At 38.3% G+C, this 27,543-nt stretch overlaps 1 long non-coding RNA gene across 3 annotated transcripts in view; it reads right to left on the reverse strand.

Moving 5' to 3' along the window:
- LOC106729852 overlaps positions 1-27,543 on the reverse strand; it is a 659,616-nt gene that overhangs the window by 612,521 nt on the left and 19,552 nt on the right. For 2 of the 3 annotated variants that reach the window (XR_004311954.1, XR_004311953.1), the window contains exons 1-2: positions 8,771-11,711; positions 311-395 (exon numbers count right to left, since the gene is read on the reverse strand). This is a non-coding gene — a long non-coding RNA (uncharacterized LOC106729852). Of the gene's footprint in view, positions 1-310; positions 396-8,770; positions 11,712-27,543 lie in introns of those variants that run through there. The other variant, XR_001366270.2, reaches the window with a different exon arrangement.

Here is a 27,543-nt window from a genome sequence, read left to right on the forward strand (position 1 = left end):
AGGGTTTGGAGTTCTACAAGTCAGATCCAAAACTGTATTCTACCTCATGACAGCTGTGGGCTCTTAGTCAATTATTTATTCTCTCTGCCTTGGTTTCTAGCAGATATAAACTTCTATATATAAAATAAACAATAGAGTCCTACTGTATAGCACAGAGAACTATATTCAGTAGCTTGTAATAACTTATAGTGAAAAAGAATATGAAAAAGAATACATATGTGTGTAACTGAACCACTACAATACACACCAGAAACTAACACAACATTGTAAATCAACTATTCTTCAACTAAAAAAAAAAAATAGAACTTACCTATTGAGAGACATACATGATGATGTTAATTGCTGGGAAGTTGCTGGTAATCAGCAAGTGCTCAGTGAATGCAGGTCTTCTATAACTATAGAGAAAGAAATGAGAGAATGTAATCAGAAAAGAATTCTGGACAAGAATACTTTTGAGGGGTGACCCATTTCTTGATGATTGGAAAGTTAAGTGATAACAAGATTAGTTACCTAATATCCATTTAAACAAAATTCTAACTTCTCAGTCCTGTGGCCACAAAGTCAGCCCAGAGTTTTTGGACTGAGACTGGATCTGGACCCAGGACAGGCAGTATAGTTCAAAGGGTATAAACCTGTCATTTTCCCCATTGCTCTTGGAATTTCAAGGACACCTTTTCATTAAATCTGGTGATTCTAAATATCCAAATCTCTTCTGAGTTAGTTGGACTTTGCACCAAAACGGAGGCAAACTAGAACTGTAGGTTCAAATTCATGTCAAGCAGAAACCAGCTTCATGCTACAGAGTTCAGTGCCCATTCCAAGCCCTGGTAGTGAGACCCTTTCACATTCCACAAACTGGGTGGAGAGAATAGTCTTCATCCATCTCTTGCTCCTCCTGTGCAGTACAAGCCGCGACTCCCTCTATTTATGTCTGTAAACCTGCCTTTCCTCATCAACTCTCTTAAGCCTGAATGAAATTCAACTAAATTCATGGGTTAGATAGCATTTTTCTCAAAAGGAAAAAACAAGAAATATCTTGACCAATTCAGATCCCCAGTTTTTTATATGTGTATTTCATTCACTCAACCAATACTGATCTTCAATTGAAATATCAAATAAATGTCTCAAATTTCCCTTTCACTCTGGCTCTGAGGCTCTGGATTTTGTTTGACCTTGAACAAGATTTTACTCTCAAATTTCCCATCAATAAAGCAGAGATAATGACAGTACTTGCCCACTGCATGGGGGAATTGTAAAACTTAATTAATTGAAATCTTGGATGAAGTGTGCTTGCAACACCAACGTTCTGCATTACTTCCTGACCTGTATATGAATGAGTGTTAATTTAAAAAGACAAATTCTCCAATTTATAGCATGACTGTACAGTGGAGTTTTACATACACACACACACACACGTGCTCATCCATATACATATGTATATGCATATGTATCGCTTGGCATTTATACGAATGTGTGATTTCAGCAGCAAATCAGCCAAAGGAAAAATTAGCTCCAGTTTTTTCCAAGGGAAATAATTTTCTGTTCATGTTCTGTTATTTTCAAAAGACTCTAATGCTGTTATTTCAAAACTAAATATCCTCAAACAAGGCAAAGACAATTCTTCGTTGAATTATGCCTACAGATGCCAAAGTTTTAGTGTTGTGTTAAAGTCCTACAGGAATAATCCAAAATTTTGAAAATGTATATGGAAACATTCTTTTAAAATGAATTTAAAATATTCCACCCTTTTAGGATCAGATAACCTTAGAAAGAAGATAAATAAACATTCAACAAGAGAGAGGGATGGGAGGAGGAAAGACAGAGAAGAAGGGCCTGAAGAACTCAGTCATCCCTTTCCCCTCCCCAAGAGAAAATTACAAATCACCAATAAAATTTATTCTGCATTCTTGCTCAACTAAAAGTTAGGCAGGGTCGTTGTGAGACAAAATAATAGAAAGGAGGCGCTCTGATGTCATTTAGTAGGAGTATTAAGAAGCTATGTCTCTTTCTCTTGGCACAGATCTCTGGCTATCACATCAGTAAATTCCAGCCTGCCTTTTTTTAGGACACAAACAGATTAGATATTTCTTACAGCTAAATGTTTTCTCTGGATGCAGCTACTTTCATAGTTGATTAGTTGACTAAAAGTCATAGTATTTTTAAACTAGTTCGTTTATATAGATAAGGCTTTTTTTTTTTTCCCCCAACATAACACCAGTTAACTTTGGCATCAAAATACGGCCTCCTGTCATAGGAAAAGTACATGCAACTGATGAGGACTGAACACTGCCTAATACTCACAGTGGGATGAATACATGGCTTAATAAGGCTGTTTATCTTCTAGCAAGAATGAGGATCTTTTATTAAGTAATACTCTATCTTAACACCTAAATAAGTGTCAGATGTGAAATATAAACATTTTTATAGATATGCTATGAATTTTAATATCATTTGACTTTATTATTTTCTACCTACACAGTATATATTCATTAACATTTTTCATGGAGAGAAGGACCACATATAAAACACCAAATAGTTTTTTTAAAAAGGAAAGAGGGCAGAGTTCTCTCTAAATAAACAAATTCAAACAGAAAACAAAAGTAGAAAACCTGAAACAAGAAATAATTGTTGATGAACTAATACAGCTTTTAAGAAGCTACTAAATTCTTCTTTCTATTGTTGAAATCATTTTAATTCATATTCCTCATTAATTTAAGGCAGGAATTTTTGTGTTTTGTTTACTACTAGATCCTCACAGCCTAGACCACTGCCTGACATACAGTAGGTGTTCAAAAAAATCTTTGCTGAATAAAGGAACAAAGGAAGAGAGCCTGTCAAGTCGGGACATAAAATCTGAAATTGGTCAAAAGCAATAGGGATCCCAAGGATCCCTTTGTCTGTCACTGTGAGATTTCTTAAGAAGAAGAAAAAAAACATATGAAAATAATCAGTAAATGAGGCTCTAGATCAGTCTACAAACCTGACAATAAGAAAACAGAAAGTATGCAAAAGATAATTGGAATATTACACTCCTCTTTCACAGGAGTAAGACAACCTCACTTTCATCAAGAAAGAAGTGGATTTGAAGTAGCAAGAAGACATCAGATGAAAAAAACTGCCACAGAGTAAGGGGCTCAATAAATACCTCTGAATAAATGAAAGGGTATCCACAAACCGTAACTGTTCTCAAAGAGCTCATGGTCCACAGGGTAAGAAATAAATAGGCAGATTCAAATCCTGATAGAAAAGAAGGTAAAAATAGGTGAGAAAGGTGACAAAATTAAAAGGAAAACTGATCCTTCTTTTTCCAACATATGACACATTTGGAATTTGTGCAAAATCGCGTATGTCTTCGAAAGGACACAATGGATCACTAGAGGTAAGTTCCACAAAGCGTCTCGGAAATACAGATTAATAAATCTTAGAATTTTTATATGAGAGAATAACGAAGAACTCAAAATCTTCTGGAATGATGAAAGCTCAAGGGAATACGATTGGAGGTTGAAAAATGTACAAAATAAATGGCATGAATAAGCACCTGTCCAAAAAAGCTCAAGAATTGTGGAATGAGAGATAGCTCACACAGTGTTACATTGGTGCATTTATGATAAACTTTTAAAAATACCAGAACCAAATATAGCACAGACTGAAAATATAAATGTATTGGGGCATATATAGAAAAAAATCACGATAAAAGATGACTCTCATAGCCTGAGGTAAATCTAACCTATGGCCATGGGTTGTTTTTTTTTAAACTCTTTATTACAAAAACATCACACATATACAAATTTAGATATGCATGTATTCATCCATCACCCAGCTTCAGTAATTATCAATCCACAGTCAGTGTCATTTCATTCATACCCCTTGTTTCATTTATATCCACTTCCCTGCCCTAACCCTTGGATCATTTTGAAACAAATCTCCAACACTGCATCATTTATCTGTAAAGATTTCAGTAAATATTTTAAAAACATAAGGTCACTTAACAAAAAAAAAAAAAGCTAACTATAATACCAACAGCACACCCCAAAAAACGAACACTAATTCCTCAACATCATCAAATACCCACTCCATTTCAAAATTCTGATAGATACGCAATAGCATTTTTAAAAATCAGTAATTTATTGTCACATTTGAAAACAGAGCTATTTCAACCAAGTCTAGGTTTCTGACTTCTTTCTCTCTTAATAAAAATATCTAGCAACTCTGGGTAAACATTCTGGAACAGCAACACTGAGCAAAAATGACGTAGCCACTTTCCCTTTTATGCAGGTCTTGCACCCTGCAGCCCACCCCACTCCTCACCACTCCCTGCTGTCCTGCCCACTACACAATCCACACATCTACATCACCTGTCTGTCTCTCAGCCACAAATGAGCCTACAATCCTAAATCTAAGATAATAGAAATTTTGGATACTTGGACCCCATCCTATAGCTTTGAGGTTAATGATGTTGTAAGTGGTGACCACACTCATGATTTAGCTTTTCAGACTTCAGTAAGTCACAGACAGAACAGAAAGGAACAACCCTGAAGACAAATGCTCCAATTTGAGGGTCAAACCACGGGCAGAACCAGAGAAGATGCAAAGTCAACAGACAAGGAAGCCAAGAGGTGGGGTATGGAGGAGTTATGAGGCAGACTGATTTGATTAGTTCAAGAATTATTTGGAGAACCAAATTATGTGTTGGGCTCTCCTCTCAGCAATGCATTCCAAGATCTGGAGATGGGTAATGTTGCTTTTAAAGGAGTTATGCCAAGTCCAACACTACATAAAGCCTTCCCTTCTTCCCCATTCATTTGTCAGTTCTGAAATGTGAGAATGCAAGCACAGTAGGTTAAATTAAAAGTGTAGTCACTGGGGCGACATATTAATGCTCTTAAAATTGAAACTAAAATTAAAATCTAAAACAAGATCTCGTACACTCACCTATATCTTATATGTGCACTCCTTTTCAGACACGTTGGAATGCTCAGCACTCAGTGGAAGAAAATAAAATGGTGTGTGTTTGACAACCAGATGCTATTCAAAATTAAAAGAGCTTAATTTTAAGACTGGCAGAAGAGAAGACGTATAATTTGCTTACTGTGCACACAGTAAATTAAAAACTAAAAAAAGGCAATGAGTATGAAATATTAAGTATTTACTTCTCAGGGTATTTTTGTGCACTTTGATATTAATGGCTAATAATAATTACTGTACCTTACCCAAGACACACCTAGACTGAGAAATTAAATTCCTAGCATATGGGGAGATATACCAGTCGATGCACATGCTTAATTCCCATTATGTTAATAGAACCAGAGGAAATGCACCCAAGGGAAAAAAAAAAAAAAGAGATACCAGAAACTTAATATAATGGGAAATCTGGAAGGGTCTTTTTCCTTGGAAGTAGGTGAATTAATTTTTGTTAAAATGTCTCAAAATAAATATGTATCCAGGACAGAAAAGCTGAGTACATAAATGACTTCATGGAAAATAACTCCCACAATTGACACTTGTCTCCTTGTGTATGAAAATGTGAACATGGCCTGGGACTCCATAAGGATGCTTAGACAAGGAAATCAGTCATTCATCTGAGACCCCACCACTGCTCACGTCTTTAAAGGGGAGATGTCTTGCCTTTTCTTTTCTATTTGTTAATTCTAATTCCCTATTAAAGAGTCTGACCACGGGGATACAAACTCCAGTCACTATCAGAGCCATGCCTCCATGTCACACATGGAAAAGGCTAGAGGCCCTGGAGCAGGTAACTTGGGAGTCAAGAGGCTGGAGCTCCAGAGCAAGCCACTAGGATGACCTTGATCTTGACCTCAGTATTTATATCTGGAAAGAAGGATGCTAATAAGCCCTATCCACTTACTTGACAAAATCAAAAAGTCTCCAAAACAATGCCATGTATGGATGAAGGTAACTACACAAGGCAGAGCACTCTACAACTGCAGGGACCACAAGCAGTTTAGTGCTGTATGCTCTGCTTTTCAGAGCTTTGATTCATTTATTATCAGTTTTTTGTCTTTTGGCCTTTTTTCAAATATAAGAGTAATACACATCAGTATAAACAAATTAGAGTAAGATAAGCAGACAGAAGAGGGGGTATTATTCACGTTCCCACCACACCAAAATAACACCCATTAACACTGTATGTATATGTAACATATATATATACACACACACACATATACATACGCAGATATATATATACATCTAAAGCCAGTGTTGCCCCCTACCCCTACCCCAGGTGACATCTGGCAATTTCTGGAGACATTTTTGGTTATTCACAATACAGGAAGAGGTGGATGAGAGGTGCTAAGGACATCTTGTGAGCAGAGGCCCAAGATGCTGCTGAACCTTCTACAATGCGTAACACAGCCATCTGCAATAGAGAATTACCCAACCCCAAATGTCAATAGTGCTGAGGATGACAAACCCTGATCTAATACACCTGTGTATAGGTGTACATAGCATCATATACAGCACTGATGTTAGAATGCCATTCTGAAATGTCTTTCACCAAACTGTGCTAGGTGGAATGGCAGTCCCAGAATCCCACAATGAACCAATGTTTGCTGCTATGATAACAACATACCAGCAATAAGTGAAACTTAACACTGAAATTATAAAATATTTCTCCATGTACATTTAACGGAGGCAGTGTTTATGATAATACGACACCATTTATCATTTGCTCTCCCAAATTCTTCAGTAACTGTAGGAAGCTACTGGGGTGACAGGGATGAGGAGAGCTAGGATGGCTCTTGCGGGATCAGACTGAAGGCTGCTGCTTTGTCACTGACTTCTACAAAATACATTTCTTGATATCCTGATACTGCAGCTGAGGCACACTGACATTAGACTGACCATCAAGAGTACACAAGAGATTCAGATTACTAAGGGGGCATTGGTAAATTGTGGGCCATTTTTTTTTTTTTGGCTTTTCTTATGAATGAGTAGTTAAGAGTTAAGAAAATAAATAAGTTATATATTTTAAATTCTCTTTAATAAAAGTAAATATCACTTTTACACAGCTAAGAAATCAAACAGCAAAACTCTATCAAAATAAATTGAATAATTAAGTTAATAGAAATGGAAAGATATCAAATAGAAAAGACATTCCACAATTTCTTCTTAAAGAACACTGTACAAAAAGAGACCAGTTAAATGAGATCAACCTCAAAATCAAAATCAGAAGTATTATCTTATTTTTGACTTAGTAATATACAGTACACACCTTTACAGGTTATGTTTTATATATATATCATTTAACACCACAAAAATATATCATTGTATAGGTACTTATAATTTACCTAATCAATAACTTACTGTAAGTATTTACATTATTTCCAATCTTTCATTAAATTAAACATTACTCTGAACATCTTCATTGTGAAGTCCTTACCTACATTTTGAATTATACTGTGAAATTGGTAGAGTTGAATTAAAAGTCAAAGTGTAGGAATCATACCTCCATTGCCCTCCAAGAGATTTTACTGGAAAGCAAAATTCAACCTCACCTTGATACTTACTGTTTTACCTTCTCTAACAATCGGACCCTATTCATGAAAGTAGTGCCCACTTCAGTTCCTTGTGAGCAGGTGTGTTTTCAGTGACAGGGATTATTTTAGGCAATAGGAAATAGGCCACAGCTTGTCTAAACCTGCCTATATTAAAGTGACTGCCAGGTTTTCATTCAACCGAGTACTAACCACTTAATTATCATTCAGGTAAAAGTTCAGAGACAGACCCATAGCAAATCTGATTCAGCCATGAGGGAAGCCCTCATTAACAGTCAAAACTAACCTACTAACCTCATCCAACTATGTGTCAATTCAATTTTCATATGTAATTAATGTTTAAAATGTGTCCCCAAGCACCACATACAGGCCTCCTCCTTCTGATGGGTTCTCAGCAAACACTCATGGAGACAGACCTTATCTGAAGTTCCAGACCTTTCTTTTGTTGTCCCTATGGTTAAGAATTTGGCCTTTATTCTTCTTCTGGGAGCTGCTCAGCTCAACTAGAAGACACTGGAAATGGTTTGGCCAACTCAATGCAAGACACATGAGGTTCCCAAGGCAGGTGTCTTTTAAGTCATTACAGCAGACTGTGTTCACGCTTGGGCATATATGCCATCTATACAAAACCTTTCTTATCAAGTGGAAAGGGTTCCTCAAATGTGAAGAGGGCTCCCTGTTTCAATAACATGGACTGTGATGTCATGGTATTGCAGTTGTCCTCTCCGGCCACTAGGGTGCCGTTTTCTGCTCCAAAAAGGAACTGGCTAGATGGGGCCTCCAGCCTATAATACCTCCTTCCAAGTGTGAATGTATTCTTTCCCGCCTCGCTAGCAAGTTTTACTTTTCCAGCTTGGCACATAGAATCTTGCAAGTCTCCCTGGAAGGTGACTCATATTTAAATATGAATGGGGCAGCTGGCTTCTGTTATCTTAAAGGGTTACATTATGTCATTGCACATTTTCAACTGGGGTAAAAACAAACTGTGCTCTTTCTACACATCAACTCCAGTAATATATATATTTGTACAAGATCACAGGGACTTATAAACTGTCTGAAAATTTTCCAGCTCTAAAAATTAAGACCAATGTACTACGTTTCTTAGTAATTCAGCAACAACTGAAAAAAAAATCCTTTTGTTACCTGTCAGGCTGTTTAGGATTATTTCTAAAGAAATGATGATAATGATCATGATGATGATGGCAAGGATGATACTGACAAGAGCAATGATAATAAATCATGTTAACATTCACCTTACACCCAGGACTATACCAACAGCTTGACATGTAGTCTTCGCTACTATCCAAAGAAAGAGGTACTCTTGATTGTTCCCAACCTTCAGATGACGACACTAAGGGCTCATTGAGAAAAAGGTCAAAGAGTTAGAAAATGGTAGAGGCAGGGTTTGAAAGTAGCCCATTTTAGCTCCAAAGCCTATGCTCTTAACCATTATGATACACATTCATCCACAGATCTTAGTAAATAATTTTCTAAGGCTCTGGGGTAAGCAAATCTTCGATTTTCCTCAGGATACATTTCTTTTAGGAAACACTTCCCGGCCACCTCAGGCTGGGTGAGATGTCCTGAACTCTCCTAGGTACCACATACATAAGCCCTCTGTTAGACCAGGCAGCATCCTCAGCACCCTCTATTTTAACAACCCCTTTGTAGTCACTCCTGCCCCTACAATAGAGTGAGAAGTTCTTCAGGACACCAAGCTTAATTTCTTCTAACAGCATCCCATACCTGGTAGCCACTTGGTAAGTGTTTGATCAAAGAATGAATATTTGAGCAAATATGTGATATCCTTTTTTGTAGAGCAGAGAAGTGGAATCTCAGCCCTGTATTCCTCTTCTATTTTCAAATCATCCTCCATCATGAAATTTACCACACTGGAAAGTTATCCCACAACCTGTCTCCTTCCAAAGAATGGCGGGCACTGCAGCTGGACCACCTGGGTTAGAATCCTGGGCCACCCTTCCCTTGTTGTAGATCCAGGGTTTAACCGTCTTGCGTCTGTTTCCATAACAGTGAAATGGGTTCTTCAGCAGCACCTAATCCACACTACAGAGCTGGGAGATGGGTTAAATATCATAATGCAGGTACTGTGATTAGATTAGTGACTGACAGGGAGCAAAAGCTTAGTAAAAGCTAAGCACAGTAGTAATAACAATAGTATCAACAGTTGTAGGGACAAAAACAATAGTATTAGCAGTAAAAGTATTCTCTGAAAAACTGAGCATAAGAAATCAAGGAGGAAAGCTGAGGACACAGCTTCGCTTTTTAAAGTGTATATGCTACTTGGTGCTTTCCCTGTAAGGAACGTAACTAACCTTATCAAAAACAGTACACATCTTTAAATACCATCCCTCCCCCCCAAAAAGTTATAATATAATCACTTTTACGTGCCAAGGACTATACTAAACTTTAATGAGCATTATGTAATTTAATCTTTATAACAACATTTCAAGGTAAGTCCTGTTAACCTCAGTTACAGATAAGGAAGTAAAGATTCAGAGAGGTATAGTCATCTGCCCAGACCCACACAGCTGGTAAGTTATGGAGCCAGGAAATAAGCTTGAATTTATTTACTTAATGGCCTGTCCCTTCCGCTAGACTGAAAGCACCATAACTATTCTGTTCATTATGGTATTCACAGCCCATAGCATGGTGCATAATAGCAATACGGAATTTGGAATTTGTAAAAAAATAAAATGAAGGAATAAATAGATGAGTAAATCCAGAGCCTAAACTCTTATGTGAGATGAGTGACACTTTTGTCTAACACATCACTGGCAAAATGAGAAGCTGGCTGAGAGATTTTATAATAATAGTAATAATAATACTTATTGGGTACCTACTATATTCATAGTTCCTATGCTAAAGGCCTTATAAACATATCTCTAATCCTTCCATCAATCCATAAGTTGGATATTATTACCTCTATTTTACAGATACCTTATGTTACCCAGCTATGCAGGATTTGAATGCAGATCTTTTCCTAAAACTCAAGACTTCTCTTTGGGACACCAACTCTGAAATAGGGACAAAGGCAGGTGTGTGCTCTATTCACTCTCAAAGAGACACATGTGATTTATGCCAATCAAACCCCAGGAGTTAAAGGAAGTTTCATAATTCCACTGACTGGGCCTGAGAAGAATCGTTCATGACACTGATTACTCCAGGTGCCCTCTGTGTGCTGAACTCTGTTTCATCCCCTCCCAGTATATTTTACAGGGTTGAAGGAACATTCAGAGTTACATACCTTCTGCTATCTGTTTCCTTCAGGGAACAGGTGTACAGGTTTGCACTTTGACTTTTGAGTATGAACAGTTTATTCCAACACCTGATGTTTAGTTTTAAGTTACTGGAGCCTCATGCCTGTGGCAAATGTTACACCAAGCCATGGATTTGCTTATAAATATCAGTCAGTTCCTACCAAACCTCTCCACTTCTCCACTAGTAACCGAGCCCAAAGTGCTTTCCCACTTCTGCTAAATGCTCTAATAATACCATCCGACTGAATAAAGACAAGAATCAATCCATTCATTCATTTTCTCAACAACTACTTAGTGAGTGCTTACAATGCATCGTACATGGTCACTTTTGTAAAGGGCACAAAGAAGGCATCAAAGAAAATCAATGGCAGTAACTGCTGTTGCTGTTAACTTTATTCATCCTTTCATGCACAGAGGCAGAATAATGGTCCCCCAAAGATATCTACATCCAAATCCTTGGAACCTGTGACTACATTGCCTTACTTGGAAAGGGGGACTTTGAACATGTTAAGGACCTTGAGACAGGGGACTGGCTTGAATTATCTGGCCCAACCTAGTCACATAAGTTCTTAACAGAGTCTTTTCCTGCTGAGGTGAGAGGCAGAGGAAGATCTGACTACGTAAGAAGAGTCAGAGGGATGCAATATGGCTGGCTTTAATGATGGAGGAAGTGCTAAGGAACTTGGGCGACCCCTAGAAGCTGGAAAAGACAAGGAAACAAATGACCTCCTTGAGCTTCCATAAAGGAACACAGCCCTGCCAACACCTTGATTTTAGCTCAGTGAGACCTTAGAATGGTAGGATATTAAATTCATACTGTTTACAAGTGATCCTGTGTTACAACAGCAGTAGAAAACCAATACACAATGTAAGCAAAAAAGAAAAAGTTCTCCTATGCTTCCAAATAGTAGGGAAACAGATTTTCTAGAAATAGATCAAGGGTAAAAAAAAAAAATTGACTTAATTTAAAAAAAAAAAATCAACTTTTATGCTTAAAAACTAAAAGTACAAAAAGGTACTGAATAATAAAATAAATATTAGTACTGGATACACTTGGTACCAGCTGCAAAAATACCTATTACATGTATCACACTGCAAATCTTCCAAAATCAATATGCACATTAGAGGATTAAAATGTACTCCCTCACCAGTTGGGGTAGATGGTCATTCCTTATAACCATTCGGCAGAACTCCAAACGGCTCACCAAAAAGTTCTGCAGCAATCATTTGATTTTCATTTTTCCCCTTCAAATATTTTCACTGGTCACATTCACCTGTAAATTTGTTCTGTCCAAAAAATGTGTTTTCCACTCAGATCATTTCATCCACTGGGAGGAGAAAGGAAAAAAGGATTGGAATTGTGCCGCAGAAGAAAAGAAAACTAACTTTCTTTCTGTGGAGGATCTTGCTAAAATGAAACATCTTTCCCATGAAATGGAGGCTAGCACAACACAACAGAATACTAACAAAGTCTTTTCATAATATTTTTCCTAAAGATCACTTGCATTTTAAAAACTGCCTTTCTAAAGCCCCACAAGTGATACTTAAAAAGATAGATCACTTCTGAACAAGTGTTACTTTTTCCTTACATTTCTGGTTAACTTACATATGCTTCTGTAAAGTTACCTTTACTCAAAAGAATTTACCAGAAGAAAAGATCATGTAGAGCTAAAAGAAATAATCTGAACGATACAAATCTCCCAAGATAACACACTTAGATGGCAAGCCCATATTTGTGCTTAACAACTGGAGGAAAAAGTACTTGTGTTTAATATTTCACAAACAATATATTCATTTTATGTGCATTTAATACATGCAGTTTTAGACTCAGGCTTCTAAATATTCTTAACAGTCCCTTCATAATGAAAATTGAATGCATCATGCTTTTAGATCTGGTGGGGGGGGTGGTGAGGAGGATGTATAAATTTTAAAGGAAATATGTATCTACTTTTTCCTCCCTCAAGAAAAAGGAAGGTAGATAAAGAAAACACTGATGGTGTCAGGGTGTTGGGCCATTGGTGAGCAGGTGTGTGCTGTTGAATGGATCTCTAGTGAACTGGAAGCTTTTAAAAGAGATTGATTCTCTCGCTTAACCAGTTATTTCAAACATGCTTTTAAAGGTATTAATTACTTTGCAGGAAAGAGTCTCCATTTGCTTCTAAATTGTTTCTTTAGGTGATTCTTTGCTGGCAAAAATGTCTGGGGGAGAACTGAACATTCTGCCATCATAATTTTAAATAACATTTAAATAATATATTTAATTAAATATTACATTAAATGTTATACTTAAAATTATAGAAAAAATTTTAAAGAATATTCAAAATATATTTATAATATATTCAAAATAGATTTCATATTTTATAAAATGTTTAAAATTACTTGTTTTAGATGTATAACTTATAAATTTCTATGTAAAATAATTACATGCATTATTCTATATATACATAAATATATGCAAATGCTAGAGGGAACAGCTCTTTAAAAAAGTTCACTTTTTGTTTTATTCGTGCATGTATGTGTATGTTACGGAACTCTATGTAAAGGTCTACTATTTGGTTTATTTTGCCAAATTCTGTAAATTATAATCAGACCTTCACTACCTTCAGCATCTTCACTACCTTCAATACCTGTCCCAGGGCTACAAAGTCATTTACTCAATGATTTTTCAGTTTAATCTGCTGAAGGCATCTGAATCTGCATCCAAAAAAGCATCTTTATTTAGCCCCAAATATTTTAAAATACATCAAATCTAGTATCACAGGGGTAGACACCACTGTCATCAAGTCCTCAGAATGTTAAGCACAATTCTGTAGTGCTTTGTGATTTAATTCTTCAGTTTTAGCAGCCTGGGGCGTCCAGGTTCGCATGAAAAAAATTTTGCAGCCCCTCAGGTACCACATATTTTCATAGTGCAGAAGGAACACTTTCCAGTGACAAGAGGCCATTTTGCCAATTTGCTGTCCAGAACAGACTAATGAGTCACAGACAGCAGAATAAAGAAATTTAACACTCTTGGCATTAATGAGTAGGGTAAGGATTACTCATTTTAAATGATCCTTAGTAATGCCATAAAGTAACAAAATAACACTTTAAAAAACCCACAGGCACCTTGATGTTTGAGCAACTTTATTTTAACCCAGCATCTGGCAAAATTTGTAGGAATATATTCTCTATGCCAAGATTTCTATACCTTTTTCCACACAGGCATTTTGCAACAACAAAAAAAGAATACTGAAAAGAAGAGTAATCCCATCAACTGTGTTCACTCCTCTTAGATTTTAAAATACTACAGCAACTCACTATCACCCATCCAGAGTTTTAAAAGCTTCACTGCTAATGTGAAGTATATAGATAAGTGAAACACACAAGGAAAAAATCAACATCAAAAATGCATCTTTGGTTGACCCAAAATACATTTTAAGACACTGAATGAATATCTAATTGTTAAAACCAACACAAAAGACTGAAGCCTTTCTATGTTCCCAACAGAATAATGCAGTCTAACAGTTTATAAACACAAGCCAGGAATTAAAATTTGAAACTACCCCAGGTCAGAAATGAGACCACTTTATAATTAGAGAAAAAAACCTACTGGTCCCCAGTGGAGATTAAGAAGGAGATGGTTTCTGAAAACGTACATAAGAGCGACAAAAATAAACAACTTCCACAGTCTGGTGGCACAATTCTGTTCCCTTGTGATGGAAACACAAAAAGGAGTCTCTAACAAGCTCCAAAAATATGTGTATGTGTATTTTAAGTAAAATTTAGCTTTCCAGACAACTACGTTTTTCTGCTGGAAATAATGAACTAACATAAAAATGATACAAGGATGTGTGTTAAAAGGACATTTAAGTGAAACAGTTTGAAGAGCTTCATAAATTTACCGAAGATTATATTAAAGCTGAGTACGTAAGATGTAGTGATAAAACAATTTGGGGTGGTTCCTTCTTTAAGCAAGGATGGTTTGGGCTTTATCAGAAACCAGGCTTGCATAACTAATCAGTGGCATGACCAGCCTAGGCTCTGAAATGAGAGTCCCAGGCAGCCCCCTTGTAATACATATACGTTCAAAACTCATTATGTTTGATATGCCTTGTTCTTGACCTAAATGCAATAGAAATTCTTCCTTGGGGTGCATGATACACATGAAAAAGTACAACTTCTTTTTAAAACGCCATTAGAATATTTTATTGTGTGTGGACATACACTCTTGTTACTCCTAAATGCTATTCTATTGAGTACAGTTTATATTCACTGACAAAGTGAAATCTCCAGGGAAGCCAGAGAGGGGAATGCAATTTCTAGTAATAACAGCTCACAACAGTGAATACTATCCACTTATCCCCACAATTTCCAGCTATTTTGGACTCCTTTCTGAATTAACCTTTCATATCAAAAGGAGCAATTCTGCACACTAGAGACTCCGGCACAATTTCATGCATAATTTATTCACTCAGTTCAACATTAAACGCACAGTCCTTGACTTTGTCAAGGTGGATTCTGTTGGCAGACTTCACGAGCAGCAAAACAGGAGAAATGAGATCTACAACTCAACCTCTTCACCTGTTCTGTCTGGTGAGAGTTGGTGGGTGGGGGTAGAGGAAGGGGAAAACAAGACAAGATGGCAGCACGGCATGCTGGCATCCAGATAATCGAATCACTGGCAAGCACACAGTATTTTCGCACTGTTAACCTCTCAAAGGGTTCGGTTTTGGTTTTTTTTTTCAGTCCAGAAAAATTGAAACTAGCTTGAATTCTATTTCACCAATGAAAAGTCTGGGGTGATTTGTTACCTTCCTGACAACCCCAGCATTCGTGGGAAGCAATACTTTGATCCTGAGTCCCTCAGTAGGCGCTGTCGGAAGAAATGACTCAAAGCCGTTACTCAGACTCAGACATTAGCTTGAGGTCGTATTAGAAGGGCTCGTTTTAGAAATTTAAATAACACAGACCTTCCAATGAGATCCCAAATCCCAGATCTGCACTCCCAAATTGGCCTTCAAGAACAGAGACATTCATTTTCTCTCTTAAATGATCCATTTGAAACCTCAAATGAGGGATGTGTGAAACCAGTTAGAAAAACGGAACACTGATATACTATGAAACTGTGAAACTGTTCCTCCGCCTTTTTGAGCGTCAGCTGACGCTCAGAGTAGACAGAACATCCATTCAGTCTCCTTCAAAAGGCCACCTCGCTCAGAGCCATTCTATCCAGACACCTCAACCCAACTATTGTCCAGAGACCCACAGATTGCTCTATTTCCCAATATCCCGGATTACAAACTATGTGGTTCATCCTGTAACAGATGTTTTTTTTCCCTCTGTTAGTAATTATTCTATTAGGACTTAATATATGCCAGCAAGTTTGCCGGCATTACTGAGTTTATTCCATGTAAACCATGTCCCTCTCAGGCCTCCCTCTGCCTTGAAACCCCAATTGTGAAACTAAAGCAATAATTAAATTTTAGCACCGAGACCGAATAAGTGATTTCCCTGAATAAGAGACAAAGTGAATTGCTTCCTAACTTTAGCATTTGCCCTTTAAAATATTACCTCCCAGCAGCCACGGCCCACTTTCCAAACCTGTGGATAATATGAGGCCTAGGAGTATACAGAGAGACGGCTTTGGAAATTTCACAAAAAGCTGGAAATTTTCACGCAGGACCCTTGGCAAAAGTCTTTGAATTTCAACTTTCTTAGCCAGCTGCCCCCACAGGCTAGTTAGAAGCCCAAAGCACATAAATTGGAGCCTTACCAAAACCGAGCCTTACTTTTATAATTTGCCTTTAAATTTATTGCAAGACCGTGAAAATTAAATGCCTCTGGTACCGTCCAAGTAGCTCACTGAGAGTTCAGCCGTCTTCCTCAGTTACCATTCAGCAGCCTTTTTATTGTCTCCAGATAGTTTCTGGATTTGGACCAAATCATTGAAACCTGTGAAAACCCTGAGGTGGAGCAGGTTTTCTGTTGACGACCTTTTCCACCTCAGAGACGTTCGTTGATTCGCATGCCGCTAATGACTCACCAAAACGAAGATGAGAAGCATGGTTCTGCCCTCGATTCCACTGACCAACGTCCCCAAAACATCGAGCCTTTTGAGGCAAACAGCAGGTAGGTGGGAAGAGCGGGAGTGAAGGCGGCCACTCCGCGTTCGCCTCAAGACGCAATGGCGGCGGCTGGAGTCCCGGATGTTCCCATCACCCTTTGCGGCACATCCCAAAGGGCCATGCGCGCTCACGGCCGCGGCCTGTAAGTCCCGACACCTGGGGCAGGACCTCATGCTTCCGCCGTGACAACCAAGCCACAAAGCGTCTGGAATTCGATTTATCAGAAGCCAAACGGAGCTTTATTTCCTAATAGACACTTGGAAGAACGCCCGCTCTTCCCAGCCCGGTGACCCCCCCGGGCATGTGACTCTTAACCCTTCCGCACCTCAGTTTCCACATTAGGAAACCCGCGGAATGGTATCTCCTCTAGAAAACTATGGTGAGATTTAACGGGATAACGCTTTTCGGTTTCTTCGCCCCCTGCCTGGCATGAAAGAGTTCCGTGTTCGTGCGTGATGTTTATTTGCTCTCCGTGTGTGATCTCGATTTTCATTCTAACCTTCACAACACGTCTATGAGGTAGTTACTGAAATTATGTGTCATATAGATATGGACTCAAAACCCAGAAAGTAAGTTACACGTGTAATTGTTGCCCAGCGGGTAAGTGGGGAGCCGGAACGTGACCATGTATCTAGTTGATTTCAAAGCGCAAAAAGTTTAAATCACCGTACTATGGTGCCACACTAATAAATGTTTCTAAAAGGAGCTTTGCAAGAACTAACAGAGTACTGAGGAGGGATTTGTGAAGGGCTGTAAATTTAACTTGCAACTAAATAAATGTAATTCACTACTCTTTATTCTTGCATCATTTTCCCAAGCACCCCATAAAAGGGGTGTCCAAAAGCAGGCTCCCAGAAGGACATGGGTGCTTCCCCAAATCCCCTTTCTCGGCTGGTGTGTGGAGCCACCAGCTATTCCTGTGACCTTCGCAGGAGGCTTGCCCTTGGCAGACAGAAGCCACCTCCCCGGAGATAGAGACTTCCAGTTGTGTTTTAGTCAAGATTCTCTAGAGGAATAGAACAGATAAAATGTATAAATGGAAAAAATGCATTATAAAGCATTGGCTCACATTGTTATAGAGGCTAGCAAGTCCAAATCTGGAGCATGGGGTAGCAGGCTGGGGCCCAGGAGAGCAGATAGTGCATATGAAGTCCAAAGGCAGTCTACCAGAGAACTCCCCCCTGCTGGGGAGGCCAGTCTTTTTGTCAGATTTCAGCCTTCAACTGATTGGACAAGGCCCACCCACATTATGGAGGTCAAAATTACTCAAAATTCAGGAATTGAAATGTTAATCTCATCCAAAAATGTTCTTGACCAATAAAATTAACCATTTCAGGAGGTTATCCCCCAGGCCCTCCATTTTCAGATGGCCAGTGACCAGCACAGGATTCAAAGGGCCTAGGCAGACATCTTTCTGGACCAGACTGAGGCTATAGTTTATCTGAAATCATGTTCTCACTTGGATTTTCCCCTTCCCTATTCAGTTTCCATCTCTCTCCCATAGGTTTGCTATCACGCCCTGCCCCTCAACAACCACATACAACATAACCAAATCCCTGTCTCAAGCTTTGCTTCCAGAGAAACCAGCCCAGGACAATTCCTAGTATCCCTTGACTAGCCCCTGAATCATGCCACACTTTTTTGGTTTTACTCCACTCCTCTCCTTGTGTTTGCTTCACCCTACCTGTTCTCCTGTATGAATTATGCTATGCTAACTCCTGCTTCGTCTGTTTGACAAACTGCCCCTGCTCACTCAACACCTTCTGACTCACAAAAGCTTCATCTGAGGGTGGGGCTCCAAGAGTCCAATCTGAAAGCCAGTGCTCTAAAGAAATTTCACTTACTTACACATTTCTATCACAGGTTTTCCACATTTATTGGAACTGTATTCATAATGAATGACAGTTACCTGGACCCTTGTTCTAAAGCTATATTTGGAGTCCAGGACACCAAAAATACCTTTTGGTATAAACTGAGTTATGCTAAGATCCCTGAGAAGTTTTTAAACCCTCTTGATGGAAGTTAACAAGAACCACCACAAATAAGTAACTTAACACGTACCCATGGTATATTGCCACTCCACAGCAAATTGGATTTGTATTTTAAACTGGCTAACTCATCTTCTCTGACCTTTTTTCTCAACTGTAATAACTTGCAATATGGAGTGCCAGGTTAATAGAATCCAACATCTTAATATGACATTCAAATCCCTCTACACTTTGAGCTCCACAACTTTATTTACCTGACAAAACATCCTTCCACATTGAGTGGTGTCTTTGTCCATTTGGGCTGCTATAACAAAAATAACATAGATTCAATGGCTTAAACATCACTTATTTCTCACAGTTCTGGAGCTAGGAAGTCCAAGAGCAAGATGCCAGCAGATTCAGTGTCTGCTGAGGACCTGATTCCTGGTTCACAGGCTGCCATCTTCTCACTGCATCTTCACCAGGTGGGAGTGACTAGAGAGCCCTCTGGGGTGTCTTGTATAAGGGCACTAATACCATTCATGAGAGCTTCACCCCTCATCACCTAATCATCTGCCAAAGGCCTCAAATACCAGCTTGGAGATGCTTATAACTGTCCAGGTAAGAGAGGATGAACAAGGGAGGTTCAGATGTGAATAAGCAAGAAGGGACAGATTGGAGTGATGTGGAAGCAGTTCACTCAAGGGATGTGGTGACTGCATGGAAAGCTGAAGGAGAGGATGAAGTTCAAGTGGTCACTCAGCTTTTAGCCTGCTAGATGAGGTGGATGATGATGCTTCTATAGGTTGAAAACCTATAGAAATACTTTGTGATGGTATGTGAAGCCTGAATCAAGGACTTGTGTGCAGGTGGTTTATTTGGAAACTGATCACAGGAAGCAGAAGAGCAAAGAGGTAAGATGGAGAAAGCAAAGGAAAAGAAGTAAAGAAAGCTGCGGTATGGAGGTGATCACTAGAGACAATGTGAGGACCTTTAAAAACCACACAAAAACCTTCTTAGAGTTGTTGCTTTAAAGGTGGGGAGACTGGGGCATTGATCTGTTGACTTTTCTTCTCCCATCAGTGGAAGGTTGCCCCTCAGGGCATTAACTACCTGGTCAGTTCTGCACCCTACTTCCAGGTCCTGGTATTTCAGAGAAACCCTCAGGCAGCAAAGCAGAGAGGCACACCCATGCTCTCAGTGTGTCAGAACTCTCCACTGCCCCAGCAACAGAATCAGAGGAGCAGCGAGGGGAGGTGATGAAAGGCCCCCAGAGCACCTGCCCCATCTTCTCTGCAAAGCTTCCTCCTGCTCCTCCTAAGACAGGAGTGTTCCACTGCACCACTTCTGGAGTTTATTGTGACTCTCTGTCCTTGCTGTCTCTCCCCAGCTTAGGCTGTGTGCTCCTAGAGGACTTGTTCTCCGAGTAGAGCCCCTGGTCCATCCTAGAATTCCTAAAACACTTGTTAAATAAGTCGATCACTAAAGCTTATCCTAAGCCATTCCATGATTCTAAATGTCTGATGCTACATATTTTGAACACAGATCCAAAGATGCCAACTCATTAATACGAAGTTTAAGATCTACAACCCTGCTGTCAAAATATGACCAAATACTTTAGACTCAGTCCAGAATGCTACAGTGCTTTCTTCCTGGCTTTTCTAATTTTAAAAGTAATAAGTAAAAGAGACAGAAAGCGACATTCTCTAGGCTGAAGGAATTTAAAATGTATATATATATTTTTTAAGTCACTATTCAGTACTTCTTTACTATGATTTTTTAAATTTTTGTTGCTATAAACTCAATCGATAAAATGTTACCTTTAAAATAATATAAGCAAGTGGCTATATTTTTTTTCTTTTCCACTCTCATTCAAATTAATTTGAATGATTTTTTTTCTTCTGTACCCTTCTCCTCCTGTTTGCTTGATGTGCCCTGACAGAAATTCAATACAAATATAGGTGGTCGTTCCAAGGGGCAGCCTAGAAATGTTAATTGGCCGATCACAATAACAGTCTCATCCTAATTCCAGACAGCTCTCATCCCTAAAAGAATCATGGTCCCAAATTCCAATAAATGTAAAATAGAATTCTAGTGCCCTTGAGCGTGCCAGTTTGCATTATTTCTTCCATTTTATAAAACATATGGCTGGGGAAAATGTATATTGCACAAAAAAAAATGTGCAATACACAACTTATAAATAATCCTTAAGTTATTATGTTGCTGTTGGCTTTTGGTAAAGTTAGGCTTGTCATTCAATAGTTACTTGCTCAGCACAGACTATGTGCTGGCTCTGTGCTTGTGGTTGTATTTATTATTAGTGACACAGAGCCATTCTTCCATTTCAGACTCCAAAAGTCCACAGCGTTTTAATAGCTTATCACCAAACTCTCTTGGAAAGTCAAGTCAGTTCCATTTAGCAAAGCTAACCGATATCCCACTAATTATGCACACACCTAAAATAAGGATTTTTTTTTCCCTTTGAAAATGTTTACCATCTGTTAAAGCTGATAGTCACTACAATTTTAACCCATCTCTATACTTAGATTTGTATTTTAGTTCTCACCTAGTCTTTTTTTTTTCACCCAGAAGTATTTTAACCCTCTCTGCATATATATGTATATGGAATACATATACAAAATATATGTATATATAAAATATACATATCTAAAGTTATGTGGCAATTTAGTGTACAATTTAGTGGCATTAAGTACATGCACAATGTTAAGCAATCATCACCTCTGTTTCCAGAACTTTTTCATCATCCCAAACAGAAACTCTGTACCTTTTAAATAATAACTGTGCCCTCCCCTTCCCCAAGACCATGGTAACCCTTGTGTCTATGAATTTGCCTATTCTAAGTACCTCAGATAAATGGAATCAGACAGTATTGGTCCTTTTGTGTCTGGCTTATTTCACCAAACATCATATTTTTAAGGTTCATCTACATTATAGCATATATCAGAATTTCATTTCTTTTTGTGGCTGAATAATATTGCATTGTATGTATATGCCCTATTTTGTTTACACATTCATCTGTAGAGACACGTGGGTTGCTTCCACCTTTTAGCTATTGGGACTAATGCTGCTATGAACACTGGTGTATAGGTACCATTTTGAGTTCCTGCTTTCAGTTCCTTTAGGTACATACCTAGGAGTATAATTGCTAGATCATATGGCATTTCTATGCCGAACTTTTTGAGGATCTGCCGAACCGTTTTCCACAGCAGCTGTGACCATTTTACATTCCTACTATGAATGTTGTGGTGGTGGTAGTTGTTGAGTTGCAGGAATTCTTTAGTCTGTATATGAATTCCTTATCAGATATCTGATTTTCAAATATTTTCTCCTATTCTGTGGATTGTCTTTTCACTCTCTTGATCATGTCCTTTGATGTTCAAAAGTTTTTCATTTTGATGAAGGCCAATGTTTTCTTTTGTTGCCAGTGCTTCTGGAGTCACATCCAAGAAGTCATTGCCAAATCCAATGTCGTGAAAATTTTTCCCTCTGTTTTTGTCTAAGAGTTTTATAGTTCTGGCTCTTAAATTTAGGTCTTTGATCTATTTTGAGCTAATTCTTGTATATGGTGTTAAGGTAAGAGTCCAACTTCATTCTTTTGCATGTGGATACCCAGTTTTCCAGCACCGTATGAGAAGAAACTGTCCTCCCCCACTGAATGATCTTGCATTTTTGTCAAAAATCAAGCGACCAAAAATAAAGGAGCTTCTTAATATATTTGAATATAGTCCCAGTGAGTCAGTTGTTAACAATCACCACTAGAGAGCAATAATTCAATTAATATCACACTCTCCGCAAAAAAAAAATGATCTTCAACACTGCACAAAACATGGGATTTTTAGTACAGCATTTTCCAACACTATTTTGACTCCTTATTTTCAAAAAGTCAGATTTTACAAATGCTATTATTATTTAACTCCAGGTCTAAATATTTCATGCCACACTTGAGTGAGAGAGAAGCATGGCCTCATAATTTCACTTCAAGGTAAGGACAGGTTTTACTGAATTCACCTTTTAACCACACTGGATAATTTCACTAATGAGCAAAACCTATTCTAGCATCTGTGGCTAGAAGTTACAACTGGTGGTATATTTCAAAATAACGAGTTCTAATTTCTACATTTAGTTGATGCTACAGCCCAATTGAAGTCAATCCATCATGAATTATTAGCCAAGGGATTCTGTAAACAGGTCAAGGTTCAGATGAAGTCACACTATTCCTTGGACCCAGAATCAAAGGTAGAAGTGAAAGCATCTCAAATTTCATATTGAATATGGTGTTCTCCTTTGATCACCTTACCTAGCAACAAATGAAGAAACAAACCAAAATAAATAAATAAATAAATAAATAAAATAAAAGTTGTCATGAAAAGCAAAGGAAACGACTGAGGTAATTCATGGCCAGGATTTCCCTAAGTGAAACTATGAAGCCTGAGGCTCAAACAGGGAAAGGAAAAGATGCTCAACATCACTAATCATCAAGGAAATACAAATCAAAACCACAATGAGACACCACCACACATCTGTTACAATGGCTATTATCACAAAGACAAGAGACAAGCATCAGTGAGGATGTGAAGAAAAGGGGACCCTTGGGCATGGCTGGTAAGAATGTAAATTGGTACAACTAGGATGGAAAACAGTATAGAAGATCCTTTAAAAACTGATGATAGAATCGATATGATTCAGCAATCCCACTTCCAGGTGTACGTTATGAGGAAATGAAACACCGTCTCAGAAAGAGAGCTGCACCCTCATGTTCGTTGCGACACTACTTACAATAGCAAAGACAGGAAAAGAACTTGTCATCGTCCACAGATGAGTGGATAAAGAAAACGAAATAGATATAAAAGAAATAAATCCTACCATTTGCAACAACATGGGTGGACCTTGAGGGCGTTATGCTAAGTGAAATTAATCTTTAAAGCTGAACGCATAGAAACAGAAAGTACAATGGTGGTTGCCAAGGCCTGGAGGTAGGGAAAATGGGGAAATATTGGTCAAAGGGAACAAACTTTCAGTGATAAGAGGAGTAAGTTCTGGGGAGCTAATGAAGAGCATGATGAATGTAGCTAATAATACTGTTTTATATACTTGAAAGTTGCTAAGAGAATAGATTTAAATGTTTTCACCACATACAAAAATGATAATTATGTGAAGTGATGGAGATGCTAACTAACCTCATTGTGTTAATCATTTTACGATACACACCTGTATCAAATCATCATGCTATACACCTTAAACTTGTGTAATATAATATGTCAATTATACCTCAGTAACGCTGGGGGTGAGCGGAGAAACAGAGAGGTGAGAGAGAAAGAGAGAGAGGGAACAACTCTTCAACAGTGCTTCGTAAGGTGCTTGGGGAAGAGATACAAGGGGGCCAAGGGTGGTAGAAAGTGCAAAGAAAGAGATTTCATTGTTGCTTTATAACCTACTTTGCATTGCTCCTGTACTACCAACATCAAAACATTCTAAAATTTGTAACTTTAATGCATTCATGACTGAAAACATTTTTGTTAAACACTTTAAATATTTTATTAATAAAATGTTTAAAACAATGCATGTAATAAAATGTTTTTTATTGAATGTGCATTGCAAAACAAAACAAAAAATGAGAAGAGTTTGCACCACTATCCTTAGCTGAAGTTTCTGAAACATATCTAAAAAGTTGGTAGTACTGAGCAATATCATCACAGGATTTGGCTTTAGACAAATACATATTTACTTGTTTTGGAGCCTACTGAAAATACCTGATCCTTAGTTTCCTAATTTCTAAAATGAGGTTGTTAATAACTACTTCATTCATTCAGTGGGACAATATATGGAAGCCCTCGGAGCAGTGGCTGGCAATGCACACTACATTTTAGTGATGGTTACTATTGTTATTCAAGAAGGAATCTCTGTTGTGTGGATGACATTTGGAGCTACATTTCTTTCCTTGGAAAAACATTAGATACATCTTATTTTGGATATACCTAAAGAATAGGTGTGACACTACCTGGAGAGGCTTCATCCCCAAGCAGTAAGAAATGGTTCAGTCACGTTTTTGCTGTCTTTAGCACCAAAAAACAACAAACAAACAAACAGACAGACAAAACAAACTGCCACGCTGACCCAAGGAATGACTTCTACCAAAACATTCCATTAAATGTCTCATTTTGCCTCTTCTTTCCTCAAATGTATGGTTTTTCCTTTCCCAACTAATAAATAACCAGACAATTTCTGGGCAAGGATGTGACACAAATCTGTGGCACACACAAGAATGAGCCATCCACCCACACACCTTTTGGCAGAACAAGTCTCCCAGCCACAAATTTCGCCAGTTAGTCCATCCGTCTGGCTGCAATTGTGGTACCAACAGCCTTGGGAACATATCTCCCACTCTAAGTAAAGAGCTCAAAGTAAACGCTACATATTCAAAAAGTACATCATATCCACCGAGAGAGAGAGAGAGAGAGAGAGAGAGACAACTTCAGGTGAGAGATGTCCAAAAAATTTTTTTAAATTAAGAAAACCCTGAACTCCCATGAGGGAAAGCATTAAATGGGTTTTAAGTGAAAATGAAAAGCTATTTACATTTACCTCAATATTACCTAAGTGTCTGCTGCAAAGGCCTTGAAATACCATGTATTTCAATATTATCTCCAAGTGAAAATGGTTTTGAGATGCCTTCTGTATTCTTTGCTGGGGCCTGAAAAGAAATCACTGCCTTACCTTGCATTTGCTCTTAGAGTCATTAGCCTTAGACAGCATCATCATTTAAGAAATTTATCATCAGGGCTGTCCTTCACAGAATATATGAGAGCAATACATTATAAAAGCACCTCACTCTGATGATGTATGACTCCAAAGATGGCAACATCTGGGGACGAATGGGTCTAACAATAGACTTGATCTGAGAATAATGTTTAGACCCACCTCGGTAGTGTCATTCTGAAATAAACCAGTATTTGTTGTTCTCAACCAACTCCTCAAACACTCATAATAATCTAAAAAAATTTCCCTGATTAAAGAATTTATTCATAACATTAAACTGAATAAATGTTTTATGACAAAGAAGGAAGGTTTCTAAAATTAGTGGGTTGGTACATTGAGAGATAACCTAGCCCAAGCTGGATGATAAATTTCAATCGTGGCTTTCAGGAAAACTCTAATTTAGTCCACCTTTCGCTCCCTTAAATTTTTCAGTAGTCTCCAAAGGAGAGAGAGGAGATTAACATCTGATGTCCTCAAGGGTATTAGAACAAAAAGTGATTCACAATTAATTAGTCTATACCAAATTCTAGCTTTCTACATGGCTGATGATACATTTTCCCCAAAGCTCGGTTCTCCCATTTCCATCCTTCAAAGTCCACAATGGTGTCCTCTCCATTACTTCACCTAAACAGGACGCAAATATTTTAGCTAACTACTGAAATAAATCACGATGAACATTCAACCTCAAAGACAGTGATGGCAAATGAAAATACCTCCATGACTCCATCCACGCATGCTAGGGTAACCTGCAGGGTCACAGACTTCTTTGTTAAAACGGGTCCAGAGTGCCCGCTTTAGAAACTTCCCAGCACAATTTGGGGGCTGGGCTTATTGTCCCATCTGAAGCGCTGTGCCTCCAGGAATCAGCATTAAAGTGATGCCCCAATCCAACTTGCTGCTGAATCCCATCCTCCGGTGATGCTTCCTGAACTGGAGTTAATCAATATTCTCTATGCTAAGAATAAAGGGAAAGACTGAGAGGCTAAAGCACCATGTTGGCACAGCCCCACAATTGAGTCCATGACGTGTATTTCCTCCAACTACACTGACGTGCCAACCAGTTCGGCATCTTAGTGTGGTGAACTCAGAAGCCTCCAGCTCTTTTTACTCCACACCCACCAACAAGAATCTGGAAAGAGCCTTGCATCTCTCCCTGTCTCTCAGCCTAGCAGGAGATTGCCTTATCATCTGACCTTAACAAGCCAACTATTTTCCTCCCACAGGATGTTGCAGAGGGAGAAAAAGCTTTAGTCTAGACTACTTGTCTGTGGCGATCAGGGACCTGATATGTTTTCAAAGCTCCTGCAGCCCATCCACTTTGGTCTCTGCCAAGGCAATACCCAATGTTATTTGTTACAGATTTACTAAACCACCAGGAAATCTTGGTTTCTGGGGGAAAGAAACAGAGGCAAAAAGAAATGCAGACAAGTTAGAGACTAGCGAGAGAGTCTAGGCAGAAGGGAGGAAGAAATGAAAAAGAAATGGATGAAAGAAATCAATTGCTGCACTTCCAATGGGTTTCTATTTAACGAGCTCACAACTATCTTAAATCAGAAATCCTATTCTTAGAAGTTAAAAGCGAATCTATTCAATGCCTGGAGAGCCACACTGAATATCATCTTCCAACGACATTATTTCCTTTCATGAAATACATAGAGAACTCTGGCAAACTAAAATAGTTAATTAAGGAACATATCATTGTGTCATGGAATAATTTTCCAAAATTATTTCCTCCTTTTTCACTTGGATGAATTACTAAACTTTCACTGTTTGTCATTTCCATTATGCCAGTTTGTTCTCCTCACTGTTTCCTGTTTTCTAAGTTCTTTTCCGAGAAGAGGATTTCTGATTTAAGGTGGCTGTTAGCTTATCAAATACAAAGACAAACGAAGGCTCA

The sequence above is a fragment of the Camelus ferus genome, chromosome 17, assembly GCF_009834535.1.
Source record: "Camelus ferus isolate YT-003-E chromosome 17, BCGSAC_Cfer_1.0, whole genome shotgun sequence".
In the NCBI taxonomy this organism is placed as follows: domain Eukaryota; kingdom Metazoa; phylum Chordata; class Mammalia; order Artiodactyla; family Camelidae; genus Camelus; species Camelus ferus.